General features: G+C 31.2%; 1 long non-coding RNA gene across 1 annotated transcript; it reads left to right on the forward strand.

The window, feature by feature from the left end:
• The first annotated feature begins 637 nt into the window (after positions 1–637).
• LOC134693222 (uncharacterized) lies at positions 638–11,858 on the forward strand. Its single transcript, XR_010102368.1, has 3 exons — positions 638–755; positions 8,503–8,641; positions 11,721–11,858. It is a non-coding gene; the product is annotated as an uncharacterized LOC134693222 (long non-coding RNA).
• The last annotated feature ends 260 nt before the right edge of the window (positions 11,859–12,118 follow it).

A 12,118-nucleotide genomic window follows, 5' to 3' on the forward strand; every position in this document is an offset into this window, starting at 1 on the left:
TTTTTTTACATAAAAAGGCCGTTAGTTTTCTCGATTGAATTGTTTTACATTGTCTAATTGGGTCCTTTTATAGCTGACTATGCGGTATATTGGCTTTGCTCATTGTTGAAGGCCGTGCGGTGACCTATAGTTGTTAATTTTTGTGTCATTTTGGTCTTTTGTGGATAGTTGTCTCATTGGCAATCATACCACATCTTCTTTTTTATATTTGAATCACGAAGCACGTATAATAATTTCATTATAATAGAACATGTTGAACACATAGCTGTTTTGCACGACTGAACGTAAAATAAAAAAGTAAAAACACGTTGAACGTGAAATAAAAAAACGCGATCACGTTCCACAAAAATAACCCTTTACCACTCTCCATGAAACTTAATGATTTTGCATCGGTTTTTTTAAGATAGTTTTAAATGTTAAGAAAATTCTATTTTTAGCATTAGTATTTTCCGAATCGTTTAAAAATAGCCTATAAATAGAATATGCATAATTCATGCATCGCGAGAGGTATATAATATACAAGGTTACTGAGTCTCTAACCCGGACTGTAACCTCGCATTTGTGCGCATGCGCGGCCGGAACTGTGCTGATCCGGAAATTTCTACTTTCACTTTTTGAAAAAAATCTCCTATGTGGAGATAGATTTGTACGCTTTTATTTACATTTATCTGCGAAAGAAAATACACGTCGTGCCCAGTTGCTGAAGTGGCTCTCTTTCTAGTCCTAAGAGCACACATAACAAAAACATGTGAAAGGTTTGCAAAATAATACATTGTAACAATGAAAACATACATGATCAACTTAAAATGCAAAATCACATTTTAAACTAGGAAAGGAGGCTTCACCCCCCACCCCTTTTTCCTTTTCCAACTACAAAATGTGATCTGGTTCAAAAGAGTCCGACAATAAATACTTTTCATGTGTAATTATCATGTCAGTGTTATAGGAGGTGACCAAATGATTTCTTGCAGCGTCCAGGAAGTTTTAAAAAGATGGATATGGATCATGCATGTACATGGGGGGAGAGGACCTTTATCAGGACTCTAGGATCTGGTGTTTTTAGGCTCAGGATACGGGAATTCTATTTTTGAATTTCTGGATGTCAGAATTTAAATTTATTTAAATTTGGGATTTCATGTTTAAGGGATCAGGACCCCTCCTACCCCTGGTCATGTATGAGGGTGATACTTGTAATCCCTGGGAAATCTGGAAATCACAAATAACCGTAAAAAAAAATTGGCAAATGATGTTTATAACAGTAGTTTTGGGTGCATGACTATAAAAAAGTACACATTCCTTTAGGTGATATCAAAATCAATGAATTTTGACACTGTCAATAGTGGATAAATATGGTATTGCAAGAGATTAGGTGGTGAAATCTGTTTCTCTGTCTTCATGTCGTCACAAGGGGAATTATAGATAAAAGCCTGAAAATTTGACGTCATAATCAAATATTGACCAATGAACAACTAAGATAAATCTAACCACACCTAGATTAAATGAAAATAATCCTCAGGTCGGGAATGCCATAAAGCCAGTTGAAAAAATCTTCATGATAAAAAAATTATTTATTTTTTATCACCAATGTAAACATATATTACCATTGTATATATATATCACCATTGCAAACATCTATCACCAGTGTATATATCTATCATCCTACTGTTTTTATATGTATCACCAATAAAAATATCTATCACCTCACTTTATTTATCACGTCACTCTATATCACCAATGTATTAAAATCTCCACACTGAATATATCTAACACCACTCTGTATATTTATCACCACTCTATTAATCTATCAACACACTATATAATCATCACCATTCTGTATTAATCACCACTTTGTACAACACTTTATATCTCTATCACCATGTTCTATATTTATCACCATTCTGTATTAATCACCACTTTGTACAACAATATATATATATCTATGACCATGCTATATATTTATCACCACTCCTTAAATCTATCAACATACGTTTATATCTAAATCACTGTATATATTTATCAACATTCTGTATTGATCACCACTCTGTAAAAGGCTGTATATATATTCTGTCACCATACTTTATATATCTGTCACCAGACTTAATATTTCTGTCAATACACTTAACATATTCATCACCACACTTTATATATCAATCACCTCACTATATATATCTATCACCTGATCACTTTATATATCAATCACCTCACTATATATATATCTGTCACCATACTTTATATTTATGTCACCACACTTTATATATCTGTCAACTTACTAAATATATCTGTCACCATACTTTATATATCTGTCACCATGCTTTATATATATGTCACCTCACTATATATATCTGTCACCATACTTTATATATCTGTCATCTAACTAAATATATCTGTCACCATACTTTATATATTTGTCACCATACTTTATATATCTATCACTACTCTTTATATATCTGTCACCAGACTATATCTATCCCCACACTTTATATATCCATCACCCCACTATATATTTGTCACAATACTTTATATATCTGTCACCATACTTTAAATATCTGTCACTATACTTTATATATCTGTCATTACACTTTATATATCAATCACCAGACTCTGTCACCACACTTTATATATCTGTCACCAGACTTTATATATCTGTCACTATACTTTATATATCTGTCATTACACTTTATATATCTATCACTTCACTTTATATATCTATCCCCACACCTTATATTTTTATCAACACACTATATATATGTCACCATACTTTATATATCTGTCACCAGACTTTATATTTCTGTCATTATACTTAACATATCCATCACCACACTTTATATATCTACAATCACCTCACTATATATATATATCCATCACCACAACGTATCCATCACCACACTTTATATATCAATCACCTCACTATATATATCTATCACCTGATCAATTTATATATCAATCACCTCACTATATATATCTGTCACCATAATTTATATATATGTCACCACACTTTATATATCTGTCACCTCTCTATACATTTCTGTCACCTCACTTTATATATCTGTTACCATACTTTATCTTTCTGTCAATACACATAACATATCCATCACCACACTTTAAATATCAATAACCTCACTATATATATCCATCACCACACTTTATATATCTGTCACCATACTTTATATATCTATCACCACACTTTATATGTCTGTCACCATACTTTATATATCTATCACCATACTTTATTTATCTGTCACTATACTTTATATATCTGTCATTAAACTTTATATATCAATCACCAGACTCTGTCACCACACTTTATATATCTGTCACCAGACTTTATATATCTGTCACTATACTTTATATATCTGTCATTACACTTTATATATCTATCACTACACTTTAAATATCTATCCCCACACCTTATATTTTTATCACCTCACTATATATATGTCACCATACTTTATATATCGGTCACCAGACTATATATTTCTGTCATTATACTTAATATATCCATCACCACACTTTATATATCTACAATCACCTCACTATATATATATATATATCCATCACCACTCTTTATATGTCTGTCACAAGCCTTTATATATCTGTCACCACACTTTATATATCAATCACCTCACTATATATATCTATCACCTGATCAATTTATATATCAATCACCTCACTATATATATCTGTCACCATAATTTATATATATGTCACCACACTTTATATATCTGTCACCTCACTATATATTTCTGTCACCTCACTTTATATATCTGTCGCCATACTTTATATATCTGTCACTAAACTTTATATATATCTGTCATTACACTTTATATATCTGTCACCATACTTTATATATCTGTCACCACACTATATATATCTGTCACCTCACTTTATATATCTGTCGCCATACTTTATATATCTGTCACTAAACTTTATATATCTGTCATTACACTTTATATATCTGTCACAATACTTTATATATCTGTTACCATACTTTATCTTTCTGTCAATACACATAACATATCCATCACCACACTTTAAATATCAATAACCTCACTATATATATCCATCACCACACTTTATATATCTGTCACCATACTTTATATATCTATCACCATACTTTATTTATCCGTCACTATACTATATATATCCATCATCTCACTATATATCTGTCACCATATTTTATATATCTGTCACTATACTTTATAAATCTGTCATAACACTTTATGACTTTATATCATCAACTCACTATATATATCTGTCACCATACTTTATATATCTGTCACCAGACTTAATATTTCTGTCAATTCACTTAAAATATCCATTATCACACTTTATATATCAATCACCTCACTATATATATCTATCACCTGATCACTTTATATATCAATCACCTCACTATATATATCTGTCACCATACTTTATATTTATGTCACCACACTTTATATATCTGTCACCTCACTCTATATATCTGTCACCATACTTTATATATCTGTCACCATACTTTATATATCTGTCACCATACTTTATATATCTGTCACCATACTTTATATATCTGACATCACTTTATATATCTGTCACCATACTTTATATATCTGTCTCCACACTTTATATATCTGTCACCTCACTCTATATATCTGTCACCATACTTTATATATCTGTCATTACACTTAACATATCCATCACCACACTTTATACATCCATCACCTCACTATATATATCTATCACTACTCTTTATATTTCTGTCACCAGACTATATATCTATCCCCACATTTTATATATATCTATCACCTCACTATATATCTGTCACCATACTTTATATATCTGTCATCAGACTTAATATATCTGTCACTATACTTTATATATCTGTCATTACACTTTATATATCTATCACCTCACTTTATATATCAATCACCTCACTTTATATTTATCTCTCATTAAACTTTATACATCTATCACTCCATTCTTCATTTTTACTACATCGTTCATCTGTCACTACACATTTTATATCTGTCACCATACTTTATATATCTGTAACTACTCTTAACATATCCATCACCACACTTAATATATCCATCAGGTTACTAAATATATATCTATCAACTCATTTTATATATCTATCACTATGCTTTATGTATCTATCATCAAACTAAATACATCTATCGCCTCACTCTATATATCTGTCACCACACTTTATAAATCTGTCCCCACACATATATATATATATATCACCACCCTTCATATATCAATCACCTAACTTTCACCTAACTTTATATATATCCGTCACCACACTTTATAAATCTGTCACCTTTTTTTATAATTTGTCACTACACATTAAATTTACATCACCTCATATATCTATAACCATACCCAATATACCACTTTTTATACATTTGTAACTACACTTCATATATCTTATGACCTCAATTTATGTATCTATCACCACACTTTCTATTATCTATCACCACATCTAATATATCAATCACCTCTCTTTATACATCCGTTACTACACTTTACATATCTATAACCCTACTTTCTTTATTTATCACCTCACATTCTTTATATATTACCTCACTTTCTTTATCTATCACCACACTTTTTTTTATTTATCACCTCAATTTTTATATCCATCATCTCATATGATATAGCCATCACCACAGTCTATATATTTATCATCTAATATGATATCTTAACTTCATTTATCTATCACCACCTTCTATAAACATATCACCTCAATTCAATTTATTTTTGTCTATCCCCATACTTAATATGTTTGGTTCATCCTCTTACTGTATAAGGCTACCACAACTCTATGTGTATCTATTAAAACCATGTTTATACCAATTTGAAAATGTATATAAGCATACTAATGATTAATGTATATTTACAGCAATCTGTGTATGTTTGCTGAAAACTAAAAAAGATTCAGTTCGGCACCTATCATTGTAACTATTTGTTTTTCAGTATGGTTAATTATGTTGCACAATCATACACATTTCAATTTTGAAAACTATTATTGTCATCGTAGAAAAGACTGGTGTTTGTGTGTGTATCTTTTCAAGAAATTGGTGGGATTCTTATTGCAATAAAGAGATATTTGAAAAACAAACAGAACATATAAAAGCACACCACATGACTGATATCTGTATAGCATATAAATACAGCCTAGCGATATATGTAGGACTGTATTTGTAGAACACTTAATTGAGGATTGGATATTTATGACAACACTCCACATATCTATCACCACTCTGTATAATTAATCACCTTACTGTATATATCTATCACTACTCTGTATCATCAATCCTCATAGTGTATATATCACTCACCACTCTGTATCATCAGTCACCATATTGTTTATCTCTATCACCACACTAGACATCTATCCCAACTCTGTATCACCAATTACCACACTGTATATAGCTATCACCTCTCTGTATGTATCTATTACCACTCTGTATCATCAGTCACCATATTGTTTATCTCTATCACCACTCTGTATCATCAATCCTCATAGTGTATATATCACTCACCACTCTGTATCATCAGTCACCATATTGTTTATCTCTATCACCACACTAGACATCTTTCCCAACTCTGTATCACCAATTACCATACTGTATATAGCTATCACCTCTCTGAATGTATCTATCACCACTGTGTATCATCAATCGTCATAGTGTATATATCTTTTACCACTCTGTATCATCAGTCACCATATTGTTTATATGTATCACCACTGTGTATCATCCTTCACCACTCTGTATCATCAATCACAACATTGTATATATCTATTATCACTCTGTATCAGTTTTCACCACATTGTATATATCAATCACCACTCTGTATCATGAATCATCACACTCTATATATCTATCACCACTCTGTACTATCAATAATCACACTGTATATATAAAAAAAGAAGATGTGGTATGATTGCCAATGAGACAACTGACAACTACCCACCAAAATGACACAAACATTAACAACTATAGGTCACCATACAACCTTCAACAATGAGCAAACCCCATACCCCATAGTCAGCTATAAAAGTCCCCTATAAGACAATTCAAACGAGAAAACTAACGGTCTTATTAATGTAAAAAAAAAAATGAACGAAAAACAAATATGTAACACATAGACAAACCACAACCACTGAATTACAGTCTCCTGACTTGGGACAGGCACATACATATGTAATGTGGCGGTGTTAAACATGTGAGCGGGATCCCAACCCTCCCCTAATCTGGAACAGTGGAATAATCTAGTATCACTCTATCATTAATCACCTTACTTTATATATCTATCAACACACTGTATATATCTATCACCACACTATATACATCTATCACCTAACTCATCATATGTCACAACACTTTATGTATCTATCACCACACTTTATTTATCTATCATCGCACTTTATATATCTATCATCACACTTTATATATCTATCATAACACCTTATACATCTATCACCTAACTGATCATATGTCACAACACTTTGTATATCTATCACCACCCTGTATATATGTCACCACACTTTGTATATCTATCATCTCAGTCTATATAAGTAAGACCTCATTTTATTAATATACCACCTCAGTTTATATCACCTTATTTAATATATCTATCACCACACTGTACATCTACCACTACATTTTATATCTCTATCACCTCACTTTATACATAAAGCACCACACTGTGTATCTGTCACCACAATTTGTATATCTATCATCTCACTTTATATATCTTTCACCTTAATTTATATATCTATTTCCTCATTTTATATATATATATGACATCCCTGAAAATATTTTCTTGACCTCACTGTTGATAATTTTTCACCATATTTTATATATGTATCCCCTCCACATATGTATCTTTTAACTAAATGCACTGCTTAAATCAATCACAACACCATTGCTATATATGTCACCACACGTATCATCCTTTTGTTTATATAAAAAGTAAAATCACAAAAATACTGAACTCAGAGGAAAATCAATTTGGAAAGTCCATAATCACATGGCAAAATCAAAAAACAAAACGCATCAAAAACGAATGGACAAGAACTGTCATATTCCTGACTTGGTACAGGCATTTTCAAATGTAGATATAGAGAGTATGGGGATATGATATTATATATCATCACACTGTATACACCTTTATACTATTCTGTGGATCCTTTACCTCATTGTATATACACATAACCCCAATATAACTAAGTCCACACTTATCACCTATCTATATCTTTTTATCACCATGATATCATATTTATAGTAACACAATGATTATATCTCTCATCATTATTTATCTATTTTTCACCAGACTGTATACTATAACTGATTGTATCTTCTAAGTCAGAGAAATGTACTGGTCATTGTATAATTTACAGTGGAAGGAGATATGCAGATATGCAATGTCCACTGAGATATGTTTGTATAATCTTGTATACTTATCATGTAGCAACTATCAAATTGATTATTTATATTTGTGTTCTTCTTACAGAAATACCAAACAACATTTTGCAAGGATTTAGAGGTCATTGGTAAAAATGGAAGAAAGGACATGGGTACATCTAATTTTAAGTGAAATAACAAGAATAGTTAAATGATTTACAACCAAACAGCACTCAGCAATAGTGATGGTAAAGTATTTTTATAAAATGATACTCAAAAAAGATATATTCAGTGTGGTGTTTAATATATTCCTCCATTGCTACAGTCGCTGCATTCGTCACCACACTCTCCATATATATCCCAACAATCTCAATAGTTACCCTCATACTATGATTATCTATCACTACAGTCTCAATAGCTATTCCCATACTATGATTATATATCACTACAGTCTCAATAGCTATCGCCATACCATGATTATCTATCACTACACTCTCCATACTGATGGCAACAGTCATTATGTATATATCATAATAATCTCTATGTATATCTTGGGATAATACAAAAGCTTCCCTTTTACTTTATTTATCAATCACCTCACTTTATATATCAATCACCACACTCTCTATATATATATCCCCATATCCCCATACTCTCTATATCTACCCCAAAAGTCTCTCGTATATCTCCTCATAATAAACACCTTAGATTACCTTACTTTATTTATCAATCACCTCACTTTATGTATCAATCACCACACTCTATATATATATCCCCACCAACCGTGCAAGGGCTGTATAGCCAGTCAAGGTCTTTAAAAACTTCCATTTGTTTGTTATATATCCCCAACTCTCAATATCTGCCTCAAAAGTCTCTCTGTATATATCTCCACACAATAAACAACTATCACCTTACTTTATTTATCAATCACCTCACTTTATATATCAATCACCACACACACACTCTCTTTATCTATCCCAAAAGTCTCTCGGTATATCTTCACATAATAAACAACCATCGACTCACTTTATTCATCAATCACCTCACTTTATATATATCAATCAACACACTCTCTATATATATTCCCATACTTTCGATATCTATCCCCACAGTTTCTATGTTTATAGACCGAATTATAAACACCTATCATCTTACTTTATTTATCCATCACCTCACTTTATATATCAATCACCACATACTCTCTATATCTATCCCCATACTTTCGATATCTATCCCCACAGTCTCTATGTTTATGACCCAATTATAAACACCTATCACCTTACTTTATTTATCCATCACCTCACTTTATATAACAATCACCACACACTCTCTATATCTATCCTCATACTTTCGATATCTATCCCCACAGTCTGTTTTTATGACCACATTATAAACACATATCAACTTACTTTATATATCCATCACCTCACTTTATATATCAATCACCACACACTCTCTATATCTATCCCCGTACTCTCAATATCTATCCCACTAGTCTCTATGTTTATGGCCACATCATAAACACCTATCAGTTTCCTGTTTTATCAATCACCTCACTTAATATATCAATCACAACACACTCTCTATATACGTATAATATGCCCATACTCTCCATATCTATCCCCACAGTCCCTATGTTTATGACCACTTTATAAACACCTTTCACCGTACTTTACATACTTTCACCTCGCAAAAATTTTCAATGACCACACACTCTCTATATCTATCCCCATACTCTCTATATCTAACCCAGAAGTCTCTATGTTTATCTTCACAACATAAATACCTATCACCTTACTTTATTTATCAATCACCTCAATACATATATCAATCACCGCATACTCTCTATATATATCCCCATTCTCTCTATATTTACCCAAAATTCTGTATGTATATATCCACACAATATATCATATCACCTTACTGAAAATACCAATTACCTCACTTTATAAATCAATTGCTCATTTTATATGTATCACCTCACTCATAATATCTATCAGCTCACTGTTAATATTTTCACCTCAATATATACATTATGTCTTTCACACCACTGGGTTTATCTCTCAACTTCCAACTTGAAAGTGGATATGAGTATGATAATAATCCATGTTTCTATAAAATGACTCAATGTGACACCAATCATTGTTATTATTTTTTTTTTCTTCAGAAAAGTGAAACAAGATTTTTGATAGGTAGAAAATAGAAAAAAAAGGAAAAGGTAATCTTCATTGAAATTTAAAGTAATATACATATATATGTAAAGAGTTAATTAGCAAAGTATTATACATACGTATGTAAAGAGTTAATTAGCAAAGTATTATACATACGTATGTAAAGAGTTAATTAGCAAAGTATTATACATATGTATGTAAAGAGTTAATTAGCAAAGTATTATACATATGTATGTAAAGAGTTAATTAGCAAAGTATTATACATATGTATGTAAAGAGTTAATAAGCACTTAAACAATCCTGGTTGAAATGAAATAATTTAAAAGAAATGTTTTTTAAGGTATAACCGCTCCAACATGTCATGCAATATTTTATGTAAATATCATGTCAGGCATCTTTTCAATAAAAGCAGCAAATATGATATACTAACTGGGGGTCAATGATTGTAACATTCAAAATGAGTAAACCTTATAAATATATTGTTCAGTGTTATTGCACTTGTAGCATTGTCTACAGTATACATCTGCTGGCACACACATAATGTATATACCACCACATATTATGTATCTACTGCCACACATAACATAATTATGGCCACATATAATATATCTACCGCCACACATAATCAATCAACACACTGTGTATATCTATCACCACATTATGTTTGTCTATCACCACACTATTGTTTATCACCACACTATTGTCTATCACCACACTATATTTGTCTATGACCACACTATGTTTGTCTATCACCACACTATGTTTGTCTATCACCAAAATATTGTCTATCACCACACTATCTATGTCTATCACCACACTACGTTTGTCTATCACCACACTATGTTTGTCTCTCACCACTCTATGTTTGTCTATTACCACACTTTATATTTTAATCATCACAGTTGTAAAGCAAAGAAAAGTAATTACCCAAGAAAAAAATGATTTGAACTTTTCATTTAAATGATTGGTCTCACAAATGAATTGTATTTCTATAAGTTTTACATTTTGATACTGTCTTGGGATTCTGCCATTGCAATTATGAAACACTCCTATTTGTCCTTAGATGGAAAACAAATGACAACTGTTTGGGGCTTTTAAATTTTGTATTGTTTTGGAATAGTTATTTATTCAACTGAACCACATTGTTATGTTTTAGGTTAAACAAGATTTAGTGCCTGCCACACAATTAAGAAAGAATGAGAGGCAAGAATGTCTACAGAACAGAGGAGATTATTTGTACTGCACTTCGATTTGTGTTCTAGTTATATTCAATTAGTTTTAAAGAGTTATGTACAATAAATCATGTTATATTATGTTCTTTAAAAAATACTTTATGTCAATTCTCCTTCTCATGCTTGGGGTTCTTTGACAACATGGGATACTCCTAGTAAAGTGACAAATGCATATCTTTTTTAACCATTTTCTAACATGTGTATCTGTAACAACTAGAAGATGCAGAAGCAGTTTTAATATACCTTTATACTTGATTACCCTTAAACTGAATGTAGCTCCTAGGAAAGTTAGTGTTTAGAATTCATTTTATAGGGGAGTCAT

This window comes from Mytilus trossulus, chromosome 12, assembly GCF_036588685.1.
Source record: "Mytilus trossulus isolate FHL-02 chromosome 12, PNRI_Mtr1.1.1.hap1, whole genome shotgun sequence".
Classification (NCBI taxonomy): domain Eukaryota; kingdom Metazoa; phylum Mollusca; class Bivalvia; order Mytilida; family Mytilidae; genus Mytilus; species Mytilus trossulus.